The sequence below is a fragment of the Pleurodeles waltl genome, chromosome 7 (assembly GCF_031143425.1).
Source record: "Pleurodeles waltl isolate 20211129_DDA chromosome 7, aPleWal1.hap1.20221129, whole genome shotgun sequence".
NCBI lineage: Eukaryota > Metazoa > Chordata > Amphibia > Caudata > Salamandridae > Pleurodeles > Pleurodeles waltl.
In genome coordinates, this window is record NC_090446.1 from 536,883,446 (window position 1) to 536,904,120 (window position 20,675).

A 20,675-nucleotide genomic window follows, 5' to 3' on the forward strand; every position below is an offset into this window, starting at 1 on the left:
TGCCCCTGTCATCCTCAATGTCCCGCCCCATAAATAACAAAAGGATAATAAACTCAGTTTATAATGCTTTCATTGTTAAAGGATTTGCAGCGGTTGGTGCAGCAGTTGGTGCTGGCGGTGAGGCGACGTTACTACGCCGAAGCCACCACTGTTCTCAATACTGGCGATCACGAATGATCGCCACCACCCGCATTGAGAAATCTTCCTTTCGCGTTGAGAAAGTTGCTGCTCCAGTAGTCAATCTACTCGAGCGGAGGAAAAGAAGCAACACCCTCTTGTGCTGTGTGTGGTGCTGTTCGTGCTGATTTTTCAGAGCAGGACAAACACCTGGCGCTAAAAAGCAGCATGAACGGCATGACCTAACACACTCCGCCGCTTGTGGAACTCCATGTGGCACAACAGAGTTTTTTGGTCACTTTGCGTAGTTCCACTATGCAGAACTCTGCAAACTCCGCCCAGGCCTAGTTATTTCATTATCATTTGAGGTAGTTTAAAATGACTGCTAAAGGTACTGACATGTCTGACTAAACAAGAGAGAGAAGAGTCAAGTGGTAAGTGGGGAAGGTAAGGGGGGAGCCATTTTTAGGTATGTCTAGAAAATGTGGTAATATGGTTGCCAATACTCATACAACAGCAAAAAGGAGCATTCAGAGAGAATAGAGTTGGGCTTTCCGTCTGATTAGCGCATTTACATATTTTGCATTTTTCACATCGTTGAGGGATCAAAAAGTAGTCTCCCTCCTCAATCTCACTAGAGTATCCTTGTCACAAGTGCTGTTTCCAGCTTTCCTCGTGCTATTGCTGTGCATCCACAGCAGGGACTACAACAGCACCTGCATAATTCAACCCAGGTAGCACCAGAGGTGCATCAACAGTTGTCAAGACAGTAGAAACCACAACTGCTGCAACAGGAGTGACTCCTACAGCAACCAGAGCTGTCACCAGGGCAGAGGCTAAAGCAGCACACGCAACTGCCATCACAGTTGTGACAACAACAGCAACACCTGCTGTAACCACAGCAGCTATAACAGCAGCAACAACAGTTCACAGGAAGAAAAGGAAAAATCAGTGCCCAAAGTCACACCCACAGAGTAGGCTATAGCACTGTAACCGATGCCAAAGCACCAGGAACCATAGCAGTGGCAACTGCGGCTACCATAGCAGGGTCCTCAACAGCAGAAGCAACTGCCATTGCCACAACATTTGCCACAACAGCTGCCTCCACAGCAGAAACAACAGCTGCTTCATTAACAATCACAGTTGAAAATACAGCGTGAGTCCCTGGATTGTTCACAACCATTACGGTGGAAAGGACCAGTGGAGTGACCAATGCTGGCATACCAGCAGAGAAGAGAGCAATAAACACAGTTATAACTGTAATAGGGGCATCATACCATCAAAGCAGGAACAACAGCAGTGACAATAGCTTCAACAACTGCATAAGTCGCAACAGCAGCAAGGGAAGCTTCAATAAAGGCCACTTCATCCTCCAGTGCAGCCACAACCATAGCTGTAACCGCAGTTACCAGTATGACAGAGACAATATCTGTAGCCACAGCTGCTACCAGAGCAGGGAAAGCAACAGGCCCAGCATTAGGGGACACACCAGCAACCACGACCCTAACAACAGTAGGAATACAGCTGCAACCAATGCTTACAACAGAGCCAAGACCTAATAGCACCTGTTATGACAATAGCTTCAACAACAGCATGAGTCGCAACAGCAGTGAGGGGAGCTTCAATAACGGCCACTCCAATCTCCAGTGCAGCCAGAACTATAGCTGTAACCACAATTACCACTGTTGTGTAGCCATTTTAGAAATAGCTTGATGCACGTTAGTTTAACGAACTAGGCCGCTGTGCACTTTAAGTTAGATATATTTTATTCGGCTTTGCATTGTTATTTTTACAATAACCAGTTTTACGGTCTTGTTTTATTTTCATCTATATAACTGTTTTTGCTTAGTTTAGTACTGTGTTCTCAAACAAGACATTCTTGCTCACTCTGTGCTTCATTCAAGGCTACATTTTGGTACATTGCCGGTGAACGTGGTAGAAGTTTAGTCTCCAACATTCATAGAAAATACACATCCTTACGTAGGGACATTTTCATAGAACATCAGCTGTGTTATTATAAAAACACTTCCTAGTCCCATTACACGTTAAGAGGGAGATTCCAGCCAAGGAACCATGACTATATGCTGATTGCTGAATGATTCGCTGCAGATGCTAGCGCAGACCACAGGCCTTTGCTTAGGTATGAGGGTTGATGTCCTCCCAGGGGAACCTGAAAGGCAGAATTAAAGTTTAACACGCTGTGCTCAGATTATGACTTAGATAGGAAATAGTCCATTGGTTATAGTGACAATATGATAGTGTTATTCTTATGCTTCACTCTTCTTGTCACCATTTTAATACTGTCATGTTGTGTCGTCCTGGTTATTGCAGCTCACGCTTTGCTATCTAAGATGCAGTTGTTTTATTAAACCAATCATTGAAACATATACTGCTTCCGTCTGTCATTTATATATGAGACTGAATTGTGAATGAGAGAACCGGATGTGACCTGAGTGACCACGACTTCCCTGAGAAGCTTAATATGTCATGCGCTTGGCTGCCCAATCATCCCTTTCTTCTCATAGAGATGAGGCACTGCTAGTTAGCTGGAGCAAAACCCGTATTTAGAGCGACAGGTGTCACCCACAGTGGGTCAGACTCAGTCTCCCACACCGTGGATTATCTTGCTGCTCAAAATCCAGTAGTCTCATTAGAATAATGAGAGCCTATGCGACACCACTATGACAGAGACAACGTCTGTAGCCACAGCTGCTACCAGAGCAGGGAAAACTACAGCCACAGCATTAGGGGACACACCAGCAACCACAACCCTAACAACAGTAGGAATACAGCTGCAACTACAGCTTCCAACAGAGCTAAGACCTAATAGCACCTGCTATGACAGCAACAACTACGGCTGCTACAACACCAGTGATCACAGGAGAGATCACAGCAGATATCACAACCTACACCATTGCAAGGACAAGCAACAGTTTCCAGCATAGCAGGGGTAGCTGGAGAGACCATAGGTGCCTTCATATCAGGACAATAGTAGCAATTACAGCTGTCAATGAGACAGGGACAACAGCATTCACCACAGTTGTAACCACACCATGGACAACATTAACAACAGCAGCTGCCTCACCCTATGGGCAGATTAATGGGTTTAAATCCAATCTGCCCCCCCCTTTTGCAAAAAGCCAATTAGATCCTTTAAAAAAAAGAATGGGTTTAGGGGCAATCTGAAGTGGACCAACATTCCTTTACCCTCTTAGGAAGAAGAATGGGGGATTTTCTGCCATTCCCCTGGGATGTAGAGGAAATTTGGATTCTGTTTGATGCAGATTTAATTTATGGGCAAACGGAGACTGGGTAAATTGCAATTTCCTCTTACTTGCCAATATGACTGACTGCACTATTCCAGTGGTGGCAAAGTTGGAAACTGGAAAACTCTAACACCTCTGGGCAGTTCTAAAACCTTTAGATCTAGGGAAATCCAGAGAATTGTGATGTGCATGGAACTGTGTTTTCTTACCTAGAATGCCATGCAAACATGAGTCAAAAAGGCAAGTTTTCGATGTGTATATATATATATATATATATAATGCAGAAACTTGGGCACTTCCATCCAGTGGCTAAAATTCATGCCACCTTCCATTTCCACACTTCTCCTGATTGCAACACTGCCTCCCATGGGTGGGTGGACCTAGTACCAAATCTTTAACCATATGACTTCCACATTGACTTCATACAGGTAAAGGTTTGACTGGTTGCTGTTGCAGGCGATAGGACCAGCCACATAAGTGAGGTACTGTTTTTGTTTGGGAGACGTGTAGAAACACTGGGTGGTAGGAAGTTTGTGGATCCAGATAAATTCTGGAACATTCCCTCACATAAATGTGAGAAACAATGTGATTTTAGTCATAAATTGAATTTTGCTGGTTGTTTTACATAAGAAGACACAGTGGGATACACTGAAGTCATACCACTCTGGAGTTCCCTGGATGTTTAGTTTTCAGAAATGTATCTTTCTGTCAGGTTTCCTAGGTGTCAGCCAAATCCACACCCAAATACCCCAGCTTCCTACATCTCCAGCATGGGCATATTTTCAAGGCAAAAACCTGGAGTCTATACGTTGCGTTTTGTTACCTTTCCTTTTGCGGGTGATTTGCCCACACACACACACACACACAAGTATGGTATCATTTTTAATAGGACAAAAGAAGGAACACAGAATTGTAGAAAAGTTGAATATCTTTCTGTCAGAAAATGCTTCTTGATCACCTCCATTGTTTTTGGACTAATGCTGCTTGTTAGACCTGGCATAATTGGCATGGTTTCTCCAGACTTTTTGCCTTCTGACCTCCTATTTTTCAGATTTCATTTTTGCAGGCTTTAGTATTCTATGCACTTTAGTACTGCTGACCAGTGCTAAAATGCAGGTTCTCTGTACTCTAAACATGGTAACGTTGGCTTATCCACATTTGGCATATTTAATTTACTTATAAGTCCCTAGTAAAGTGTACTATATGTGCCCAGGGTATGTAAAATAATGCTACTAGTGGGCCTGCAGCACTGATTGTGCCATCCACTACAGAAGCCCTTCTAACATGTCTCAGACCTGCCACTGCAGAGCCTGTGTGCAGTTTTAAACTGCCATTTTGACCTGGCAAGTGCACCCACTTCCCAGGCCTAAACCTTCATTTATTATTACATATAAGTCATCCTTAAGGTAGGCCCTAATTAGCCCTAAGGGCAAGGTGCAGTATACTTAAAAATGTGGGCATGTTCTTTTAGGTTTAACATGTCCAGGTAGTGAAAAACTATTATTATGCTTTTTACTACTAAAAGGCCTCGCTCTCCCAAGGTTAATATTGGGTTGCCTTGAAACAACCTTTGAGTGTAACTTCTAATTGTTAAAAGATAGAAATTTGGAGTTTGGTATCTTTGGCCTCACAATTTTAAATCACAACTTATGGTGAAGTCAAATTTTAAATGGTTAATCTGAGAATGCCAGTTTTGGAAAGTTTGTGCTTTCTCATTTTAAACATTCAGAGGCATATTTATACTTGTTTTGCACTGAATTTGCGTCATTTTGTTTACGCAAATTCGGTGCAAAACTAACTCTATATTTATACTTTGGTGCTAGACCTGTCTAGTGCCAAATTTATGTATGGAGTTAAAGTCATTTTTTGGATGTGGAAACCTACTTTGCTTCAATGAGATGCAAAGTAGGCGTTCCCGTGCAATAAATGACTCTAAGGCCATAGCACCTTATTTAGCCTCCCATGCAAAAATCATGCACGGGGGAAGGAGGAGTCAAAAAATGGTAAAAATGGTGAAAATGGTGAAAAGCTTGCTTTGCACCATTTTTTAACGCCGGTGTCAGAGGACGTGTTAGGGGACCTGTTGGCCTATTTCAATGATGGAACACCATGGAATACGCCCACAGGTGCCCTCCCCAGGGACACCCCCACCCACACCAGAGGGACAGCGGAGGATGGGGGACCCCATTTTGTTTTTAAGTGCCATTGGGACCCTGAAGTGGGCCCCGGTACATGGCACTGGGTGCAATGGCTATGCCTAGGGGACCTATAAATCAGGGCTTAAGATCTCCAGGTGGGGTTTAGACCCTTGTCAAACGTTTCACAACCCATAGGATTGACCACTGTACTAACCATTCTGTGAAGATAATGGTGTGGCACAATGCCTATTCGTGATACATGTGATGTGGTGGTCCTTCTTCTATTTTAGTGGTAATATTTTTTATACATTGTAAACAAAGACCCCTTCTTCTCTTTCACTCTGGCACTGTCCCCATACATTCTTTCTCTAAAATTGAGATTTTCTTATCTTTAGTGAAAGAACGTCTTGATTTTATACAGAAGCGAGTATCATACCTTCATTTCTTGATTTTATGAAATAGCAGCCAAGAACAAACTGCATTACCCGTGGTTCTTACAAAAACAATTACCAGTTGAGATCACTATGGCACCAACCAATCAAGCACTAAGGATACTATAAACATCTTAACTGAAAGCAACATGCCCTTTTTTCTTTTCTTGCATGAGTAGATTAAGCAGCTTGTAATAAAAGAAATGAAGCAATAACAATAGAGAAAGCCAACAGAAAGGTGAAAAAGTATCTGGCAAAATACTTCATTAAACCACTTTGATGATCCTATGCAGCTGTAAAGCTGGACAAGGTGAGACCACCCTTTTTGATTTGATATCCTTGTAAATAAGAACAAGATGCATCTTGAAAAACAATCTAATCCTGGAAGTCTTACTCACAACGTCAATTTTGAATTTTTGTCAGGCACTTTTAAAGTGATGAGAGGGTTAAGAAGGAGAGTTGAGGGATAATACTTGCCTCCGTGCCTTTAAAAAAATCAAGACTTTCTTTCACCAAAGCAAACAAAATATCCATTTATTTGTTAAAATCACAAGCTCCTATTATGCTGGTTTAAAGCGTAGCGACTATAGAATTAGCCTGTGAGGAGTTTGTTTACAGTAGAGCATTCTAAAGGTAGAAACATTAGACCAATCAGAGGATTTGAGAATGCTGTCCAAACTTTCTCAGAACCAAAAGGCTTTAGATGTCATAGCACGTCCAGTGGAATTTGCACTGAAAACAGAAGTGTTGATACTTGCCAAATGCATTACCTATCTGACCCAATGTGCTGGGATCCAGGGTGTAGCTTAGTCAGTAAGATTGGGGGGGTGAGCTTCAAATATTCTGACAATCAGGTTGGCATATAGGCCCTCATTACAACCCTGGTGGTTGGTGCAAAAGTGGCAGTAATACTGCCAACAGGCTGGCGGTAATTACTGCCAAATTATTACCATGGCGGTGAGAACTCAGATAGGCAGCCACTTTACCACACCGACCACCAAGGCGGAAACAACAGGCACCAACAGGTGGTAGCTGCCTACAGGCGGGCGGAACTCAATTTTCCGCCTACCGTATTAAGACATGCCAATCCGCCACCTTTTCCAGGGCGGGACCAACGACATCGAAACCCTTGCGGAAACACTGCACAGAAGGGAAAGGACTCACTATTGGAGACACAGGGAACAACCACGCAGCCATGGAGCCTGAGCTGCATGTCTTCCCCATGCTCTTCTATGTGCTGCTCCACCACGAACACCAACAATGGCGAAGACGACGATGGTGAGTGCAGCCACCTAGCACACAAGGGAGGGGGGTGTCACGACTCACATGCTGCTTACGCCTGGAATCCGCAGATCGAGTGGCGTGGGTCTTGAATGTTCGGCTTTGGCCCAGAAAGGGGCGACTCTTTCTGTTAGCCACGGTGCTGTAGGCAATGGAAACGCCAAGAACAGACCGTGCCCTTCAGAAATAGCGCCAGAGGGAAAAAAAACCTAAAAAGGGGAAAAAACCTCCAAACAGAAAGATTCCTGAAACAGGAACAAAAGAACAGGAATCAACAGAGGCAAAATGTAGGTATACACAGAATTGACGAGATCCAGAACCGAAAGGCAAAGAATCAGGAGCGAAGACACTATCAAAACAGAAAGTGTTTCAGCGCAAGGAAAGGAAGAAAACACATCCCTTAAATACCATTAAACAGGAAACGACCAACAGGAAGTAAAAGGACACCATATTAGATAGGGAAAAGTACATAGAACAGAATAGAATAGGAACCATAGAGAATAGGGAACAAGGAATGCTGGGAAGAAAAAGGTAACATGGAAAGGGGGAAAAAACATAAAGGAAGGTACAACCAGATGACCCAGGAAAAGAAGAAAAGAAAAGAAAATAAAAGAACAGGTAAGAGGGGTCAGGAGGCACAAGAAACGCGGTGCACAGAAGCAGAGCGAGGCCCCATGCCAAATCTGGGGCCTCGCAAGGTACACAGTAGACTTGGGGCGCGCCGCGTCCTGCAGACGCGTTGTGCGGCCGAGCCGAATGTTGGGCTCGGCGCGACAGTAGGTCCCCCCCGAAGGCCCAGGTTTGTGTGGAAATAAACGGTGAAAACGATGAATCAGAAGAGGTGCGTGAACAGAAGATTCATCTTCCCAAGAGCATTCACTGAGAGGATAACCCTTCCAATGAATCAGATACTGAAGACGTTTGTGAAAAAGACGAGAGTCACAAATTTCTTGTACCTCATATTCAGGTACATCATCCACTAACACAGGAGGAGGACAAGGAAACTGACGAGAGTAAGGGTCAGGTACGTAAGGTTTGAGCTGGGAAACATGAAAGACTGGATGAATTTTCCATGTACGAGGCAAGTGAAGACGGACAGTGACAGGATTAATCAACTGAAGGATACGGAAAGGCCCGTAGTAGCGAGGTGTGAACTTATTCTGAGAAAGGTGTGAGGGCAAGAATTTGGATGAAAGCCAGACTTTATCTTGAGGGTGATAGTCTGGAGTGTTCCTACGTTTCTTGTCTGTTATTTTCTTCATTTATCTCTTGGTGTTTAACAAATTGGATCGAATTAGTCTATGGATTTGTAGAAGTCGTCTGGAAAGGGAAGTAACCGCAGGCAGAGGAGAGGTAGACGGGGGAGAAGTAGGAAAAGAGGTAGGATGATAGCCATAAGAACAGAAAAAAGGAGTGACCTTGGAGGCACTATGGACAGTATTATTGTAGGAAAATTCAGCAATAGGGAGATAAGTGTTCCAGTTGCTTTGGGTAGAATGACAAAATCAGCGAAGGTATTGCTCTAATCCTTGGTTCAGACGCTCGGTCTGTCCATTGGTCTGAGGATGGAAACCCGATGACAGTGCTATATTGATATTTAGTGGGAAGAGCGTCAGAGGTCCCAGGAGGTGTGTCAGGGGCAGGAGCCCTTTAAAACCAATAACAGCGCTCCCACCGCACGGGACGCGCGTGGGACGCGCCCGGGTGAAGCCCGGGCCAAGGGCGGGCCCGTCCTTGCCAGGAAGAGGCAGGGCTGGGCCACCCCCTGACATTCATCCAAAGCCGTTTGGACTTGGCAACTCACATGTATGGCTGCCTGAAGGTACTGTGTTGACATTTACTCCTAAAAAGGGTCTTTTTATAGAGGGCCTTAGGTTGGTACTCTCCCTTTATTGTTGTACCGCTCTTATCATTACCTGATAGATTTTGGAGCGGGGCTAGGCTGGGTCTCTGCCTCTTTACATTCTGCAAGAGGTCTGCTTGCATCTAGAGTGCAAAATTTATAGCTAACGTTATCACACGAGAAGATAATAGTATTAACTAGGTCTACCCCCACCAGTCCTTCTTCTAATCTCTTTCATAAATATATATTGTGGACTGGTTCATAGAGCCGAAGCACTTTATAGGCGGCTCAAGTTATGGGAAAACGTAAGGCATCATAACCCCCTAGGGGGAAGGAGAAATCTATAAAAAAACTTAGGAATGCGGGTGAGAACTGCACTATAGCTGAAATTGATGATCTTATCGAGGAGGTAGAGACACTACTATGTAGCAGGGTCACCATTCGGGAGGGTCCCGATAAAAAGATTACCTCCTACTACACGAAGAAAATCGAACCAGAGGATGATAAAGTGATAGAGATTATTTGCCAGCAAGAGGGGGAGGCATCTTCCGATACTAGGACTGGCAGTCCTAAGGATGCTACAATTCGATCCATACATCCATGCACCATTGATAATACTAGGAAGAAGGGCCATACGTAGGAGTGCGAAGTTGTGTGCTCCAATAAATATGCAGTCCTGTCAGAACTCGATAGTAGTAATGTACAGAATGCACAAGAGGGGGGATCTGTGGATGAGTTACACCCATTTATCCCAACTGTACAGTTAGATAGAGAGAGGACCTCTCCTCTCAATTTAGAACCAGTGAAACCTCTAAAACACAAAATAAGAACTATAGTAGACCTTTATGACCTACTCACTGGATTAATCCAGGAAGTTAGGGATTTGAAACTCGAAGTAAGAACCTTAACAGATATTGTGGAAAAGGAGGGGGGTAGGGGTACTCATAGAGCTCAGTGCGAAAAGGAGTCCCCCCCTATATGATTCCATCCACAAGGTAGACCCACATGTTCTCAAAATTTGAATACTAACTCCAACCCTACCCCAGCTATAGCTAAGATTTTACATCAACCACAGGGATGCATGAGAGGGGTAAATGGGGAAAATACTGGTTCACGCAACTACCCTAGAAGAAATGCTAGTGATCTATGCCAAGAAACAGGGAATCCACGAAGAGAACCCCGTTTGGTAAAAGGACCCCAAAAAGGAAATCTGGAACCTACTCTGAACCCCTATCCCCAAGTATCTAATGATCATAACCATTACACTATATGGAATCGATATTCTGAGGAGGATAGGTTTCCTATTAGGACCAATGTTGTTTATCTGTTAAATGTTCCAAAATTGCCCTTAAATAGCAGAGAAGACGAGGATTCCTTAATAAATAAGCTTACACACTGGATTAGGGCCAAAAGACACTGTCTATCCATAATTCGTTCAGATATCAGGGGGGCAGAAAGAATCCCAGGAGAGAAGGGACAACATGACGTTATTGTACTAACTTTTAAGGATGGAAGATTAATCAGAGGCCTGATTGACATGGAACAGAGAACCCCCGCCCCCAAAATCAATGCCATGAGGTTTAGTTCGGATCCATTAATTACCAAACCCCGAGTCCAGAGGCATAAGTATAATCACAATGAGGGATTGCAAAAGAGAAATGGTGATTCCAATCTTGAAAGAGTAGATTGACTAATCCAGATAGACCAGGCACAAGTGGGACCAAATGGGGACCCAACAGTAGGTGAGCCCCCACGAAGGGAATGATCTTCATGTTACAGGGGCAGGGAGTGTAGTGAAGTCTTTGCATAGTAGGAAGGATTCGACAGCCTATCTGAGTCCTACTTCCAATGTTATGACCCTAAACGGAAGGGGTCCTATCACCATGATCTCCTGGCATGTAGCCGGCTTAAAAAATAAGCTTATAGACCCCAAATGGCAGGACTATATTGATCGATATCATGTCTGTCTCTTTCAAGAGACCTGGCTTAAAGATCCACCGTTTAAATTAGGATATAAAACCTACTCTATTAGTGCAACTTCAGCTGCCAGAGGGAGACCGTCTGGGGGGTTGGTTGTATGGGTGAAAATCTCATTAAATGTCGAGATACTTATGCAAGCCACTGAGTCAGAGGACATTTTATGGTTGGTAGTGGGGAAAAAAAATAAGATAATAACCCACTTGTTCAATGTATATATAAGACCTAGAAGGACGAATTTGGAGTCTCCTGAAATTACTCTACTAGACGACCTGCTCAAAAAGATCCCAGTAGGAGAGACAATTATGATAGGGGTGACCTTAATTGTAATTATGAACCTATAACTGGATTTGAACTTTTAGCAGAAGAAGAAGATCGAATGAGAGCAATTCCATATTTAACAATAGAAAAAACTGTTCCGGGCACAGTGGCCGCACTGCAACTCATGGGCCTTACATTAAAGCACGGACTGAGGGCGTGCAATGGCAGAGTGGGTGAAGGAGGCCTTAATTTGGATACCTTCCAGAGAGGCAATTCAACCTCAAAAATAGACTAAATTTTGCATAGTATAAGTACATGTGGAAGATTAGCGACTTTTAAAATAGATAAAAGAAGGGATAGCGATCACTTCCCGCTAATAATTGAACTCAGGGCCCACCTTCTAGATTTGGATTTGGAATATATAGAACACGATAAGGTGGAGTTACAACCCACCCTCAGTAACAATAGAAGGGTTGTAAAATGGCCAGTAATACTAGGCAATCTGGATATTATGACAAATATTTACAACATATTTTCTGATCTCCTGGAGCCTTATGCAGAAAACAAACCTATTGATATCCCTATTACGGCCATCCACCAATCAATGAGTATTGCACTAAGACCCGTCATGACCAAACAGCTACAGAACAAGCACAAAAAGGAGAAGGTGCAAACCACCCCAAGCAGTCCATGGTACACTATCAAATGTAGGGAGAGGAAAAGAGAATTGATAGAGGCTTTAAAGCAAAAAAATCAATTAGCCGTACAACAGGCAAGGGCCAGCTACAAGAAAACGCTGGCAGCTGCCCAAAGTAACTGGGAGGATCAAAAATGGCAAGACCTGCTGGAAGCAGCAAAAAGCAATGATACTAGGATCTTTTGGAAAATAGTTACCCATGGTAGCAAAGAGGGGATATTTACTACAGATCATCATATAGACCCCAAAACATGGGTTAACTATTTTACACAGCTTTACTCTGATCCCCCCACCCTCGATTTCTATCCCTCAAGACATAAAACCCTAGCTACTTGGGGCATCTTACCCGATTTACAATTTAGTCTGGAGGAGACGGTGAATGCCATTGAAGTAATCAAGCCAGGAAAAGCCCCCGGTTTGGATAAGATCCCGGGGGATATGTTTAAACATAGCATAGAAATTTGGGCACCTTATCTAAATCTTTTAAGTAACGCTATAGCAAGGGGAGGCCTAATGCCCGAGACATGGAAAGGGGCAGAAATAATCCCAATCTACAAAAAAGGATCCAGGGAAGACCCAGGGAACTATAGACCAATCAGCCTCATAGATGTCATGCAGAATATTTACGCTAGACAGTTGCTGAATAGAATCAGTACCTGGATAGAAGAAAACAGCATATTGACTATATATCAAGCAGGCTTCAGACAGCAGACGAGTACAATTGACCAGGCTTTTAGGCTATTGACAATAATGTGGAAATATACTAGACTAAGGAAAGGTCACCTCTATATCGCGTTTGTGGATCTGCGTGCAGCCTTTGATCTGGTGCCAAGAGACTCCTTATGGGCAGCACTAGGAAAACAGGGCATGCCAGGGAACCTCCTGGGCCAGCTAGAGAAGTTACATGAAAATACATTTGCAAAGGTTCGGTGGGGGCCAAAGGGAGAGTTGACAGACCCAATACCTATCAAGAGGGGGGTGAGACAGGGCTGTGTGCTTGCCCCAACACTTTTCTCATTATACATTAATGATCCGGTTTATTATTTGAAACAAAGTAACCATGACTCACCAAGATTGAACGGTGATCCAGTCCCCGTCCTCCTTTTTGCAGATGATACTATCCTATTATCTCAAACTCCCATGGGCCTGCAAACTCTATTAGACAAATTCAGTGAGTATTGCAGCTTGAAGGGATTAGAAATAAATACAAACAAGACCAAATACCTGACTGTTAACCCCCATAAAGCACTCAAGAGAAGCATTCGGATTAGAGGGCAGGCACTGGAACGAGTTAAAAACTTCAACTACCTAGGGATACTGCTTGATGACAAATTGTCATGGGCACTGCACATCAATAAAGCTATTATCTCCCTAACTCATAGCTCCATGGCAATTAGCAAAAATTACAAATGCTCAAGGTCTAGCATTGTGTCACCAGTATTTGAGATCTATAGGTGCAAAGCACAGGCTGCTGCTCTATATGGCGCCGAACTCTGGGGATTCACAAAACTAACCCCATTGGTTACACAGGAAAACAATTTTATGAGGGGGGTAATGGGTCTCCCTCCATCCACCCCGCTGATTCCTTTAACCTTTGATATTAACATGAAACAAATAGGTAAATTGGCAGCCCTGAGGCCCTTGCTTTACTGGTGTAGACTTTGGACAACCCCTGAATTGATCCAATACAGGCAAGCACTAATTGAGATCATGGACTTGGACAAGGCCATCTCCCTCCTGTGGCTCCACTATATAAGGCAATCCTTTAACAATTTAGGGCTGAAATTTTATTGGGATGAACCGCATACACTTACAACACAATCCAAGATCCGACTAAAGCAAGTATTCTGGGACTTCACCCTTAATAGCCCTTTCTACAGCAAGGATCTAGGTAGACTAACCCTAAGTTTCCTGGATATCAAACCATTACAGAGTGCTGAGGAATGGATCAACACTATCCAACCTAGACGAGCAAAAGTTTTATTCATGAAGCTTCGATATGGGACCCTCCAGGTTAAGGCCTTTACTTCTAAATGGGGCCTTTTGAATGGGAGAAGTCACGAGGCGACTTGTGAGCTGTGTAATATGGAGACTCCTGAAACGGCGGATCATGTTCTTTTAAACTGCAATGCCTATGATAAACCAAGGAGGAAATGGATTCGACCTATTTGTAGGAATGTTGGAATCAGGAACTGCAATGGAGCAGCAAGATTCTTGAGATCCAGCACGATAGCTTATGTTGTTTCTGGTCTAAGCCGGTTTCTACTAGCAATTTCATTCATTAGAGACAAGGCGGGCCTGAGGCTATAGGCGCTCTAACCCAGGCAAAACTCCCACAGTTAACCTACGGTCCCTAAACTGATAATCGGGAGTCACCTTTTGTAATCCAATGGTCTCTGGTTATACAAGCAGCCAAGGATATATTTAGCCCAGGGGTTATTGACAATACCCGGGAAGTACTTGATTTACAATTTTATCTTGCCCCCTGGCATAAGGACCGTAGTCATTAGTCATTGGGAGGTTTTTCAAGTTACCTAGAATGGTCATTTGACACCTATGAAACTAGTTCTTAGATCCAGTTATTTATTTATTTTTATTCTAAAAAATCCCCCCTTAGCTAAGCAAACAAGTGCCTCATGGCACGGGAGGCAAATTTTAGGGGTTTTATAAATGAAATATTGTAATCGATTCTTATTTATTCTTTTTAAGACCAACACCAGATAGTTTGTTTTTAGTAGTTAAGTGAATATTAATCGCTGTTGGAATAATGTGCCTATTGTATTACATGATTGTACCACTTTTATGGCCTTTAATTGAATATAGGCATGTATGAAAGAAAGAAATCGTTGGGTCCTAGGGACTGTCAACCAGTTCTTAAAATCAGCAAAATAACCCCTCATGTGATGGTGGTATGCATATTGCCAAGATTTTTAGAGGCAATTTGATATGCTAGAGGCAAATGTTCTTCCAAAAAAGCATGAATCCTATTTTTACAATGGTCACTATTTGTGCTAGCACATAGTTATTGCTGCTAATAGTGAGATAACAATTGTCTTTTGTACAAAGATTCGTATTTATAGGTATTTTACAATATTTTTATGGTGATGTGTATGATGATGTGTATTGTGTATTTTTATAGTGCTTTTATTGATCAATTGCCTATTCTTATAATATTCATATTCATAACTTGCCTACCTGTATTGTATGGCTCTGGGGGAGTCCTGGTCCTGATCTTCATTATGATGGGTTTGATTTATTGATTTTCTCAAAGTGTTTTCGTTTCCTTTTTAGAAATGTACGAATTTTGTCAGTATGCTTTTATGGTATTGTTTTGCCGAAATAAAGCTGAAATTGAATTGATATTTAGTGTCCTACAAAAATATTTCCAAAACCGGGAAATGTACTGAGGTCCTCTGTCAGATACAATGGGATGTGGAAGTCCATGGAGACGGAAAATATGGTCGATAAATATCTGGCTTAGTTCTTGGGATGTAGGTAGCTTTTTCAGGGCAGTGAAGTGAGCCATTTTAGTAAAGGAATCAACAGTGACCATGATAACCCGGTTTCCTGATGATGGTGGGAGCGAACACATGAAATCAGTAGAAATGATGTGCCAGGGAGCTGGTGGAACAGGCAAAGGCTGTAGTAATCCTGCAGGTCTGGTACGGGGAATCTTGACTTGAGCACATATGGGACAAGCCTGAACGTATCTTTCAACATCCAGCTTCCAGGTAGGCCACCAGAAAAATCGCGAGAGACGTTCTTGTGTGGCCTTGATGCCTCTATGACCAGCAACCGGCGAATCATGGCACATTTGTAATGCCTTTTCTCTAACTCTGTTAGTAGGGAGGAACAACAGATTCTGATAATAATAATATCCTTGTTTTTTACATATAAAGGGTTTTAGTTTCTCTGCTTCGCGGTCAGACAGGCTGGAGTATTCCAGTTGTACCTCCTCCAGGAAAGACTGAGCTACTCCAATGATCTTACTAGGTTCAAGTAGATACTGAGATGGGGTAGGAGTACAATCTGGATAACGGCGAGACAGAGCATCAGCCAGAATGTTTTGGGATCCAGCAATATAGGTGATGTAAAAATCATACTGACTGAAGAAAAAGGCCCAACAAGCCTGGCGACTATTCTGGCATACAAAATTACGTAAACATTGTAGATTACGATGGTCTGTTCTCACCTCAAAAGGCTCCTTGGAACCCATAAGAAACTGTCTCCATTCTAGGCAGGCTGTTTTCAGAGCTAATAACTCCCTTTCTAGTACTGAGTAATGTTGTTCTGATGTAGAGAGTACAAGGAGAAAATAGAAAACAGGATGTTCAAGACCATCATCTTCTTGTTGTTGGAGTAAGACAGCTCCGATGGCTCTTTCGGAAGCATCGGTAACTACAATAAATTGTTTGTTGGTATCTGGGTGTCTCAAGATGGGGGCTTGAGTGAAAGCCTTCTTTAAACCTTGAAAAGCTGTTTCAGCCGCCTTAGTCCAGACAAAACCTTTCGTTAAATTTTCCTTCTTTAAAGTGTGAGTTATGTGGCTGGTTTGTTTCGCAAAGTCTAAGATGGACTGCCGATAAAAGTTTGCTAATCCTAGAAAACATTGTGTTTTCCTAATAGAAGAAGGAGAAGGCCAATCTAGAATGGCTTGTACTTTTTCTTGGTCCATAGCTATGCCGGTGGGACTTAAATGATAACCCAGATATTTGACTTCCGTCTTGTCGAACTCACACTTTTCTGGTTTACAAGATAGTTGATGTTCCCGGAGTCTTTGAAGGACTTGTTTCACGTGGGAAGAATGGAGTTCGGGACGTCTAGAATAAATAAGAATATCGTCTAAGTAGATTACAACTGTCTGGTTCAAAAGGTCAGAAAACACTGAGTCCATAAATCTTTGGAAGATTGCAGGGGAATTAGTGAGACCAAAAGGCATAACCTTGTACTCAAAGTGACCAAATGGGGTCCTGAATGCTGTTTTCCACTCGTCTCCTTTTTTAATACGTAAAAGGTGGTAGGCTCCCCGTAGATCCGGTTTGGTAAAACGTTGAGCCCCTCTGACTGCCTCTAGAATATCCTTGATGAGAGGCAAAGGATAACAATCCTTTATAGTTATCTTATCCAGGCCTCGAAAATCCAGGCAAGGACGAAGATCCTTTGTCTGTTTGGGTACAAAAAAGAGAGGAGCCCCTGCCGGAGAAGACGATGGAACAATAAGACCACTCTGTACATTTTCTTCCAGATACTCCTTTAGAACTTCCTTTTCGGGTTCCGTGAGGGAATACATCCTCCCAAAGGGAACAACAGTTCCAGGTTCCAAGGGAATAGCACAATCGTAATCTCGATGTGGAGGTAACACAGGTCTGGATGGTTTTTGGAACACATCTGGAAATTCTAAATAGTGTTCAGGGACTCCTTGAACAGTATTGATGGAACATCCGGTAGTACTTTCAGTAGGTGTTAATCTTTTCGGTGACCAATATTTGTCGGAAGCAAAACAGTTCTCATGACAAAACTGTGAAGACAAGGAAATAGTCCGGGTTTCCCAATTCACATACAGATTATGTCTTATGAACCACGGAATTCCTAGAATGATGGTATGGTTGGGGGATGATAAGAGATCAAAAGAGATGTGTTCTTGATGGTTACCAAACTGTAAACTTAATGTCAGGGTAGTAGTATCGACTGGACCAGAGGATATCAAGGATCCATCCACTGTGTGTACTTGTTCGGGAATTTCTTTGGGTTGTGTTGGAATTTGTTGAGTAGTGGCCCAAGTCTTATCCATGTATATACCACTAGCACCACAATCTAGTAATGCCATAGTTCTTTCTTGACGGCCGTCAGGTAGCTGTAACATGACAGGTAACATGAACAAGGATGTGGTATTGTCCTTAAATGAACTGATGGAAGGTATAGCCGATGATCCCGTCCCCTCCCTTCTTACAGAGGACGGGAAGTGGCGTTTCCCGATGGCCTTTGAGGACGTACAGGGCAGGTACGAAGCATGTGACCAGCAGAACCACAGTACAGGCACAATCCTTTCTTACGTCTGTGTTCCCACTCGCTAGCGGATAGTGGGCCTCGAGTAGTATCCACTTGCATGGGTTCCCCCTCTATGTCCCTAGCAGGAGGGCGAGGTTCCTCAGAACGATGCAGATAAACCCGTGAAGTGCTTGGCTGGGAAGACCCTCTACTCTTTCTCTTCTCCAATCGTCGTTCTTGAAGACGGTACTCGATGGAAAGTGCTTGATCCATCAGACCACGAAGATCTTCAACTCTGGTGGAGTGTACTAACTCATCTTTTATTTCTTCTTTAAGTCCTCTGCGAAACAAAGTCACCAGAGTACGTTCCACCCAGGTGGTCTCTGCTGCTAGCTGACGAAAACGCGTAATATATTGAAGGACATCTTGTGAGCCTTGTTGGATGTCACATAAGGCTTCTTCCGCAGAGGCCTCCAATCCTGGACGACTAAACATTTGTTTGAAGCGATTCACGAAGGAGGAATAGTCCGACAATACCGGGTCGTTGGATGATACCATCGGGGTTGCCCAGGCCAAGGCAGGACCGGATAATGCACTGATAAGATAACCCACCTTTGTCCTGTCATGGGAGAATTGGGTAGGTCGGAATGCGAAATACACCGTTAATGCATCAAGGAATTCACAAAGTTTAGTTGGTTCACTGGAGAAATGAGGAGTAGAGGTGGAGATAGTCGGAACATCGCCACTGCGGAAAGCCAAAGCCTGTCGTAACGCAGCATTCTCATTGCGTAGTTGTTGCAATTCCTGAGCTTGTTGCTGAATTGTTGTCAGAAGAGATTGATCAGGATCTGCAGCAGCCGCCACTGTATCATCCATGGTGTTAGAGGACGTCGGGAGGATTTGGCGCTGCAATCTGTCACGACTCACATGCTGCTTACGCCTGGAATCCGCAGATCGAGTGGCGTGGGTCTTGAATGTTCGGCTTTGGCCCAGAAAGGGGCGACTCTTTCTGGTAGCCACGGTGCTGTAGGCAATGGAAACGCCAAGAACAGACCGTGCCCTTCAGAAATAGCGCCAGAGGGAAAAAAAACCTAAAAAGGGGAAAAAACCTCCAAACAGAAAGATTCCTGAAACAGGAACAAAAGAACAGGAATCAACAGAGGCAAAATGTAGGTATACACAGAATTGACGAGATCCAGAACCGAAAGACATAGAATCAGGAGCGAAGACACTATCAAAACAGAAAGTGTTGCAGCGCAAGGAAAGGAAGAAAACACATCCCTTAAATACCATTAAACAGGAAACGATCAACAGGAAGTCAAAGGACACCATCTTAGATAGGGAAAAGTACATAGAACAGAATAGAATAGGAACAATAGAGAATAGGGACCAAGGAATGCTGGGAAGAAAAAGGTAATATGGGAAGGGGGAAAAAACAGAAAGGAAGGTACAACCAGATGACCCAGGAAAAGAAGAAAAGAAAAGAAAAGAACAGGTAAGAGGGGTCAGGAGGCACAAGAAACGCGGTGCACAGAAGCAGAGCGAGGCCCCATGCCAAATCTGGGGCCTCGCAAGGTACACAGTAGACTTGGGGCACGCCGCGTCCTGCAGACGCGTTGTGCGGCCCGAGCCGAATGTTCGGCTCGCGCAGCACCACGCGGCGCGACAGGGGGAGGAAAAAGAGAGTGACACACTCACGCAACACACACACACCCACCCCCAACAACATCCACACAATCAGCTGCAGTACTAAAACATATTTACCCTGTACCTCGGATAAATAATGCAAGTACAACAGGAATTTACAAAAGTGAGTGTGATTAGAGCAACACAGTATAAATAAGAAATATGCAATGTAACAGATATATACAATTGTACAGTTCAAGGGACACTGCCCAGTCCTCAGTTTGCGTGGGCCACTGGGCCATAAGCCAAAGTCCAAGTCCCCACTTGTCACCTGCATCAATTCGGAGAGAGCACTGCAGGGGCATAAGTTGGTGAATAGGCAGGCACCTCAGGGGGACGGGTGGCACCTCAGCCGGGAGATGAAACAAGACCACTGGTTTGGAGGGGGCAACACGCCCTGTGCTTGGTCCTGGGGAGTGCAAGGCCACAGTCGCTCAAGTAGGTGACTTGTCCACATGCTCTGGAGGGGGCAACATGCCCTGTGCTTGTTCCTGGCGAGTGCAAGGCCACAGTCCCTCAAGTGGGTGACTTTCCCACATGCTCTGGAGGGGGCAACATGGCCTGTGCTTGATCCTGGGGAGGCTGGGGTTGGTGGGCGTCTTACCCACTGGTCTGGAGGGGGCATCATGCCCTGTGCTCTTGATCCTGGGGAGTGCAAGGTCACAGTCTCTCAGGTGGGTGTCATACCCAGTGGATTAGCAGGGGGCAGGCCACACAGCAGCCCATGGATGCAGGATTAAATACCGTCCACCGGCGGTGACCGCTGCACAGTGGTGGTAGTGGTTCTGCTGTTGCTGCTGGGGGGAGGCTCCAGCCCATCGCCTGCAGCCTCGGGGGGGCTGCACAACCATGGTTGGTGGTGGGGGCTCCATCAGAGTCCGTGCCCCAGGCCTCTTGTTGGGGCAGGGTCCTTGGTCTTCCTGCCAGCAGCTGGGACAGCCTCCTTGGTCTTCCTGGAAGTATCTGGGGCAGGCTCCTTGCTCTTCCTGG